Source organism: Hippopotamus amphibius, chromosome 15 (assembly GCF_030028045.1).
Source record: "Hippopotamus amphibius kiboko isolate mHipAmp2 chromosome 15, mHipAmp2.hap2, whole genome shotgun sequence".
NCBI lineage: Eukaryota > Metazoa > Chordata > Mammalia > Artiodactyla > Hippopotamidae > Hippopotamus > Hippopotamus amphibius.
Genome location: NC_080200.1, coordinates 16,116,721 through 16,125,152, shown reverse-complemented (window position 1 = coordinate 16,125,152; position 8,432 = coordinate 16,116,721). Strand labels below are relative to the sequence as shown.

The window sequence follows — 8,432 nt, the reverse complement described above, 5'->3', positions numbered from 1 at the left end:
CCCAGTCGGTGAATGGCCTGAGAATTTTTTAATTGAGGTGACATTCACATAACAGAACATTAATGATGTGAAGTAAACAACTCAGCGGCATCTATAGCACAATCCCAATGTTGTCAACCGTCCCCTCTGTCTAGTTCCAGAACATTCCCATCACCCCACAAGGAAACCCATCCCCATTAGCTGTCACTCACCATCCCCTAGCTCCCTCCAGCCGCTGGTACCCACTCATCTGCTTTCCGTCTCTAGGGATTTGCCTGTTCTGGTCATTTCATAGAAATGGGATCATACACAATGTGGTCTTTCTAGTCTGGCTTCTCTCAGCATATTGTTGAGGTTCCTTCTCGTTGGGGCGTGTGTCAGTGCTTCATTCCTTGCTATGGTTCAGTGATATCCCACGTTTTGTTCTCCACTCATCTATTGATAGACACCTGGGTTATTTCCATCTTTGGGTGATTGCGACTAGCGTTGCTATAAACATGGTATACACCCATTTGAACACCTGTTTGATTCTTTGGGGTGGATACCTAGGAGTGGAATTCCTGGGTCATATGATAATTCTAGTGTGTATTTGAACCCAGGCCCTCCAGCACCAGACTCTGTCCTGAACGCTTTTGAAGCTACCCTGGTGGTATAGGACAGCTGTCCCCAACCTTTTGGGCACCAGGGACCGCTTTAGTGGAAGTCAATTTTTCCACGGATGGGGGAGGGGACGATTTCAAGATGATTCAAGCGCATTACATTTACTGTGCATTTTATTTCTATTATTATTACATTGTGATATATAATGACATAATTATACAACTCCCCATAACGCTGACCGGAGGCTGAGCTCAGACGGTAATGCGAGCAACGGAGGGTGGCTTCCGCTCGCTCACCCGCTGCTCACCTCCTGCTGAGCGGCCGGTTCCTAAGAGGCCACGGCCTGGTACCCGGTATGGGTCAGTGGCCCCAGGATTGGGGATCCCTGGTATAGGAGACTTGAACTTCTGAGCGGGCAGACCTCAGTTTCCACGTGGCCAGCAGGGCTGGGTGTGACCCAGCTGCTTTCTCCACGAATGGTCAGCTCCAGGGGTTTCCGGGGGAGATGACACAGGAAGTAGCGCTTGACTGATGTGGAGGGGGATGGGAGGAGCCACGCCCACCAGATCGGGCTTCTGAGCTGGGGCTCATGAACGCAGGAAACCCAAGGCGGCCGCATAGGATAGGAGAGGAACTGAGCCCAGGAAACCTCAATGGTTTGCTACCGCAAGAAAAAGTATGTAAGCCGGAGCCTCTGAGGCCTGAAGTGCCCCGAGTTTATGCAGACGTTTACTATAACCGCCCTTCAACACCCGTAGGTGTAGATTATGCAGTGGCTCTGGGCTAACCTTGTTCCCCAGACCAGCTAGAGGAGCGGGGGTTTAGTTCCTCCACTTTACAGACGAGGAAACTGAGGCACAGGCAGGACCTGTCCCTTTTCCTCCTCGGGAAGAAATCGCGATGGGGGAGGAAGCAGGGGATAACTTGAACCATCACCTGGCTCACACCTGTGGACCTGAATCTCCCCCGACCCCAGAGCTCCCGACTCTAACGTGTCAACACCAGAAACTTCTAGAGACTCAGACGCTTGCCCAGGCAGGATTCGAATATTCGCCAGCCCCAATTCCAAGAATCTTCCAATCTGACTTCTGAAAATGCCAGCCCACGGCATCCGGACGTCTGGCAGCTCAGGATAGGTTATCGGGTTCTGAAATATTCTAACCCCTTGAAGAGCCACTGGGCTCACCTTGCCTCCCCGCCCCTCTTAATCATTCATTGAACACACCTTGGACCGACCCTGCGCGAGGACCCCGTGCCACCGATAAGAAGACGCTGCTTGCACACCTCCAGCCGCAGGGAGCTGACTCCCTGACTGTGGGCGGGACCCAAGTGGGGTCGTGAGCCGGGATACGGGTGCGGGATGCTAGAAGCAGCCGATGGCGCGATCTGGCCGGTGAAGGGAAAGGGGCGGGGCCAGGGAAGGAAAAGGGAGGGGCCGGCGGGAGAATTAAGACTGGGCGCTCCAGAAACTCGGCCCAGCTGGGAGTGGGGGTGGTCTGGAGGGAGGCGGGCAGGAAGGAGAGAAGCCGGGAAAGGCGGGGGTTCGCGCTCAGGCGAAACTCTTCCTCCTGATCGCGAGCCAAGAGGAGCAGGGATAAGGGGTCCGAGGCTGGACGGTTGTCTGGGGGTGAGTATTTGGGGCCCCTGAGGATCTAGCGGGACCCTGGTGGGGGCGGAGTCGGGGCTTTAGGGAAGCCTGGCAGGTCCCTGGGGTCGGGCGTCTGCCGCGTTTACCCTGAAGAGGCAGGGAGATCCTGGAGCCCCGGGTCTCAATAACCCCGTTGCCCTCACCCATCGGTAATAGTAGTCGCCAGCGTCCCAAGGCCGGCTCAGTCCTGACCGGGAAGGAAGCTTCACCTACGCCTGCGGAATCGGGGGACACCAAGGCCACGTGGAGCTGTGGCATCCCCAGTCCTGGGCAGTGTCCCGTGGCAGTCGTGGACACAGTGAAGCGACCCTGGGCCCCCACCTCCCACCTTCCTCCTAGGATTGGGCGAGGAGTGGGGGGCGCTTTGTAAGCGCTGGCCATTCCTGTTACTGCCTTCGTTGTTGTTGAGAGTGTTAGCATGCTGATTGGGAGGGTCTGGGCAGGAACAGCACCCGGGTTCCCAGGTTGGGTTTATTATTGTTTCTTGAGGGAACCACCGCTGACCCCCAGCCCTGCCAGGCGCTGGACCAGGCTCCAGGGACCCCCAGCTTACAGATTCCTCTGGGGTTCCCTCAGGTCCCCGCTCAGCCAGTGCCTGGCTGTGTGGCTTCCTTCTAGTTGCTCCTGGTCTCTGAATGCACCTCAGTGTCCCTCTGTGCAGTAGCAAAATGACCCCTCTTCCATGAGGATGCCTGAGGTGTTAGGCCGTGGAAGCTTTGCGATGGGGGCGCTGAAAGACGTCAAGCAGTGATTGTAGGTCTCTGAGCCTCGGTTTCATTATGTGTCAAGCGGCGCTTATGATACGGAACTCTGGTGAAGGTGAAATGTCAGTAAGCGCAGCGGCCACTCAGTGGGGTCTGCAGAATGTCAGCCATCACCATAAGTATGTTAATAACTATTATTATTACTAATAATAAATATGATTACAGTTACATCATTAGTCACCTTTCCAGGTTCTCAACCAACTTTCCCTCTGGGTCAGATTTTTTTTTTCAGATGGGGAAGCAGACGACCTGTCCCCCTCCCCCCAAACCCTCTACCCCTACCCTCCCTTCCCCCTCTCCCTCCCCATACCCTCACCTCCCAGCCCCTGGGGCCAGGGCCTCCTTGTTGTCCAGATCTGAAATTCAGGGCCCAGGGGAAGGTCACTGGATTTGGGGCCGGGCCTGGGGTTTATCCCACTGGCCTTTCGGTTCCCACGGTGGCCACCACGCCAGACGGAACTGAAGAGTCCAGAGGAAGAGGTATGGCCCCTGTGTCAGACCAGTGGGCCCCCACCTCTTAGCTGCCTAGGGGAGCAGCTCATGTTTGCCCAGCCCAACGTAGCCTCCCTCCCTTCCCCTCTCCCGCATCCCAGGGTGTGGAGGTTGATTCCTGCCAGGTACTCTAGGTGTGGGTGAACTGAGAAGGGGCCTTGGAGCTTCCCTGCTCCAGGCCAGAGCTTGGGGAATCCAGATTAGCCGGCTTGGCCCAGGGACCCTGGGGCTGGGCTGGGTTAGCCCAGGAGGAGGAGATAAGGCGTCACTGAGCTGCTTCTCTTCCTGCCAATGACCTCTTGAGGCCCAGAGTGGGGAAATAACTTGCCCCCCCACCCCGCATGAGCCAGGGAGAATGCCTATTGTGGTCCCTCCGCTTGATGGGAGTCTGGCTCAGCTTGATTGCCCCCCATGATAGGGGAACTCACTACCAAGATAGCAAACTAAAGGAGGTCCCAGCAGATGGTGGTTAAGGCAGGGATCGGGCTACCACATGACCTCCCTTGACTGGGTTCCTTGACCTCTCTGTGTCAGGGTTTCCTTATCGATAAAAACGAGGCTAACAGAGGCCTCCCTCCCAGTGCGAGTGTGGAGTATAGACAAGCTGATAGCGGAAAGGCTGCGTGCAGGATCCAGCGTGTTAACTCTAATCCCAATCATGTGGGTCAGTGGTGATATTTATATTTGCATGAAAAGAATTATGTCAGACAAAGCCTGGATGAGGGCCCTGACCAGGTGTGGGGCTCCTCCAGAAGGTTCCCAGAGGTTCAATTTGCACATCAGCCCTGGATCATGGAAAGAGTCTGAGGTTAAACTGCAGTGCACCGCCTGCCGCCCCCAGCTTCCATTTCTCCATCTAGGAAATGAGCCTGGAGATGCCCTTTGAGGCTTGGCTAAGGGCAGGGCTGGCATTTAATCAGGGGCCTGTGTTCAGCCCCAGAATCCTTCCTGGACCCATCCTCTGCAGTGGGGGAGGGCCAGCTCATCCAATGAGTCATCCATTAGGAGCCCTAGGACCTGGAAACAGAGGACTAGGGGTCTAAAGGGCATGTGTCACCCTGCCCCCTCCCACACTTTCTTCCATGCCCAGGGGTTCACTAGAGTAAATGTTGGGCGTATAATTTGCATAAAACCCACCTGCACACTTGGTAAGCAGAGTCGGCCCTTAATGAGCCTCTCTTAGAAATTATCCTTACTGGGCTTTCTCTTTCTTTTCCTTCCCCCTCCCCTCCCTGGTTATAAAATCAACTCATGGTCCTTGTAAAAAGGGACCAGCCCATCGTTACTGCAAGGTCACGCTGGTATGAACCGGTGAGGGATCACACACCAGTCTAGCTGCTCAGTGTTCAAATTCCAGCAACCTGGCCTTGGGTAGGTGGGTGCCCTCTCTGTGCTCCCCTTGCCGCCTCTCCCCTCCCCCACCCCCACTGGGAGCTGGAACCGAGGACCTCCTTGGGAGGCTCAGTGAGAGCCGCACAGGCCAATGGTTCACACCCTCTCCTCCCGCCTCCCAGTCTTGTGTCGTCATCCCTGGAACTTGCCCTTTTCTGGAAAATTGTCTCATTTGCAGCCTCCATTCCCCATTAGCCCATCGGCTCCCCGAATACCGTGGTTTGTCTCCGGCAACTTTGCTGGCTGCCCAGAACCTAGACCAGGGCATGGTAGCCACTGGGTGTTCAGCTCAGAGCAGTGACCAGTGTGCAAGTGATGGAGATGCTGTTACTGATACACTAATATCGTCATTGTTGGCGCTTCGTAAATGTGTGACTTGGAGAAAATGTCACTGCTTGGTCCCCTAGGCTTTCCCAGAGCTCAGGGGGTTATACACACAAATGGGGTTCTCCTGTCACCCCCCCACACACCCCTCACCTCACCTTTTGGCAGCCCCAGAATGTTCCAGGCCCCCAGCCCCGTCCAGATCCCAGCTGAGGGTTGGTGGGGAGTGGACGAGCAATGAGGAGCACAGTGGAGCTGATGTGTAGCACCTGCGGGGGGAGAACCGTGAGTGGGCCGCTGGCACCAGGCAGCTTTGCAGGTGAGGATGCGGAGACCCAGAGCGGGGAGGGGCAGCTACTTGCCCCAAGCCCGCAGATGGCCAGGAGCGGGGTCAGGCTTTCCTTCCTCGGGGGCCACGGTGGCGGCCCCAGGAACATCAGCTGTCTGGGTCCTCATGGCTGCTGGGTGAGGGGGAAACAAGCCCTCACGTTCCTGATTCAAAAACTGAGCCCCAGCGGATGGGCTGTTTGGGAGCACCCAGACCCATGGGTCCCCAGAGCTGGGTAAGGAGAGGGTCGGGTGGGTGTGTCTGACAGGCCTGAAGAGGGATGCAGGAGTCACCCTCTCTAAGCCTCAGTTTCCTCATCTGGAAATTGGGAGCGTCGTGTGGGAATCACCTTGATGTAATGGAGGCCCCCACCATCTGTGAAATAGTACAAGGTGGGAATGGGGGGCTGGTCCAGGCCCCCCAAAGATGCTAATGGGTAGGGCCTTGCCACCCAATTGTGTGACATTCTCATTCCTCCTGTGTGTTTGCCTGCCTTCCTGGCCTCCCAAGGGACAGTGACAAGGACAAGGTAAGGAGGACAGAGGTGCCTGGAGCCACACATGCCTGGGGCCTTGCCAGACCCTGGCTGTCACTTGGGGATGTGGGCAGAGGATGGGGGACTAGAGCACTGTCATCAGCGGGGGTCCCTAATTAATTCTGCCGAGTGCTCAGCCCCTTCTATACAACTGGTGTCTCATTAATATTCAATGAGTTGTTAATATTTAGTGCTGTGTGTATATATGCAATGAATTATGCCTTGCAACTATTCATCGTTGCCTTAGAACCATTTCATATATTATATATACTGGGTGTCTCCTGCATATTCAGCGGGTCATTAATATTCAGCACCTCTTCCTCGTTAAATACATCATGAATATTTCAGTGCCATGAATATTTGTCCCTTTAGCACATTAGGAATGTTTGGAGTCAGGACCACTCGGCGCCTCTTGGTCCTGCCCCCTTGGCTCCACTTATCAGGATTGAATCACCTTGCTGACTTATCAGGACAGAATCACCTGCATCCTCTAAGGTCCTGGGTAGGGGACAGTGACAGCTGTCGCCTGCGATGGGGCTGGGCTGAAATGAGGCAAAAGGAAATCACCAATACGTGACTCTTTGTTAGTATTTTCCTCGTGCAACAAACAGCATCACCTGGGAACACAGCTGTGAGGGCCAAAATACTGGGTCCCACTTCTGGGGCTCCAGGCTGGCTGGGGAGGTGGGCAGGAGAGAAAGTGAATAGATTTGTCCAGTGGTGGTGAGAGCAACAAAGGAAAGCAGAGCCAGGGTGGGGCATTTTAGCTGGGAGGTTGGGGCCTCGATAAAGGAGACAAGGTTTTTTGGGCGGAAGTCTAAAGAGCAAGGAGAACCAGGGGGAAGAGCAGGAGGGAGGGGCGTCTGAGGTGGAAGGAATGGCAGGTGCAAATGTCCTGTGGCAGGGCTGAGCCCGGAAGTTTGAAGGAGCTGTGAAGAGGCTGGTGTGGCTGGAATGGAGGAATGGGGCAGAGGTCATGGGGTGAGAGGAGAAAGGGCTTGAGAGCACCCCAGGGTGAGGCTTCTGGGTCTCAGCCAGCTAAAGCAAGCAGCTTTTCTGTGTAAGCTGGAGGAAGCAGGCTGTGGGTGATGGTGAAGTTACAACAGTGCATGGAGGGCAAACAGCCTCCTGGAGCAGGATTGGCTGGTATTGCAGTGGGGGGCTGGGCGACCGCCCTGAGAGTCAGCTGACACATCACTGCTGTGACTCTGTACACAGTAGCCCTATCATCTGTAGGGAGCAGCACGGAGGAGGCCTTCCACACGCAAGCAATATACGGATGCGTTCATCGATCAAATGCCTGATGGACCTTCCTGGTTGCTGTGCCATCGTGTCCCAAGGGCTGCCGCCCAGACACCACATCCGGGTCACCTGCTGCCCCATCACGTCCCCCCGTGAAAGGCTCAGAGACCTCTCCCATCTTGTTCTCCCGGATCCATCCTTCCCTGTCCCCCACATCCAGGCACTCAATTTTTTTTCTTTTTTTTTTCTTTCTTTTTGGCCATGCCACGCTGCATGAGGGATCTTAGTTCCCCATCCGGGGATCGAACCCTCACCCCCCTGCAGTGGCAGCACGGAGTCTTAACCACTGGATCACCAGGGAAGCCCCAGGCTCTAAACATTGATGACTCCCTTCATTCTACTTGCTGAACTCGCCCGCGTTCCTGTACCCCGCCTGTACGCTGCTAGCCAGCCCCTATCCAAGTCCCCAGGTTCTTCTTCCTGGTTGCTGCCTTGGCCTCTAACTCCTGCCCTGATTGCCTTTTTCCCCTCAGTGGCCACAGGGGTCTTCCCTGCTCACACACCCTCCATGGCTCCCCGTTGCTCTTTACCTGCAACATAAGAGCTGCTTCGTGGTCGGCCCCAGTTCCCACTCCTCCTCCCCCTGCCATCATCGGGCAACCCTGCCTTAATCTCCCTCCTCCTCCTCTGCTCCAGCCACAGCGCCCCCTCTCTTCCCTTCGGTAACCTAAATTTGTCCCCACCTCAGGGCCTTTGCACTTGCTGTGCCCTCTGCCTAGAATGCCCTGCCCCCAGGGCTCTGCCTAGGTGATTTCCCTTCCTCCTTCAGGATGTCCCCAGGCTGGTCAGGTCCCTCTCCCTCCAGGGATCCCTCCTTCTTCAACAGCCGTTTATCCCAGTTGCGACTAAACAAATCACTTCCTCATGTATGGATATCATAAAGAAGGGACTGGCTTAACCATGGCTGCGTTCCCAGCACCCTGCATACAGTAGGTGCTCAGTAAATACTCTATGGCCCACAAGCCAGTGCAACAAGTAAAACAGTTGGATTCGTGCATGTTCATAGATTCACCCACCAGTCTGCACCCCCCCACCCCCCAGCCAGGGATGAACGAGCACTGCAGCGTC

General features: G+C 55.5%; 1 protein-coding gene across 2 annotated transcripts in view; it reads left to right on the top strand.

Moving 5' to 3' along the window:
• The first annotated feature begins 2,073 nt into the window (after positions 1–2,073).
• The window catches only part of B3GNT3 (UDP-GlcNAc:betaGal beta-1,3-N-acetylglucosaminyltransferase 3), a 29,225-nt gene continuing 22,866 nt past the window's right edge, over positions 2,074–8,432 (top strand). The window contains exon 1 of one of the 2 annotated variants that reach the window (XM_057709275.1): positions 2,074–2,206. The gene's annotated coding sequence lies outside the window, so the exon portion shown is untranslated. The remainder of the gene's footprint in view (positions 2,207–8,432) is intronic. The other variant, XM_057709276.1, reaches the window with a different exon arrangement.